The sequence below is a fragment of the Vombatus ursinus genome, unplaced genomic scaffold (assembly GCF_900497805.2).
Source record: "Vombatus ursinus unplaced genomic scaffold, bare-nosed wombat genome assembly UNPS02014779.1, whole genome shotgun sequence".
Lineage (NCBI taxonomy): Eukaryota > Metazoa > Chordata > Mammalia > Diprotodontia > Vombatidae > Vombatus > Vombatus ursinus.
In genome coordinates, this window is record NW_020954557.1 from 58,729,480 (window position 1) to 58,729,741 (window position 262).

The window sequence follows — 262 nt, forward strand, 5'->3', positions numbered from 1 at the left end:
TACTACATTGCTGAGAAGAGCTAAGTCTATCAATGTTAGCCATCACACAATGTGGCTGTAGTACAACATTTCCTGGTTCTGCTCACTTCACTCAGCATCAGACCATACAAGTCTTTCCAGGTTTTTCTAAAGTCCGCTTGCTCATCATTTCTTATAGCACAATAGTATTCCATCACATTCGTATACCACAGCTTGTTCAGTCATTCCCCAATTGATGGGTATCCCCTCAGTTTCCAATTCTTTGCCACCACAGAAAGAGCTG

The 262-nt window shown here is 42.0% G+C and overlaps 1 protein-coding gene across 1 annotated transcript in view; it reads left to right on the forward strand.

The window, feature by feature from the left end:
* PLA2R1 (phospholipase A2 receptor 1) overlaps window positions 1–262 on the forward strand; it is a 166,545-nt gene that overhangs the window by 153,359 nt on the left and 12,924 nt on the right. The window lies entirely within an intron of this gene.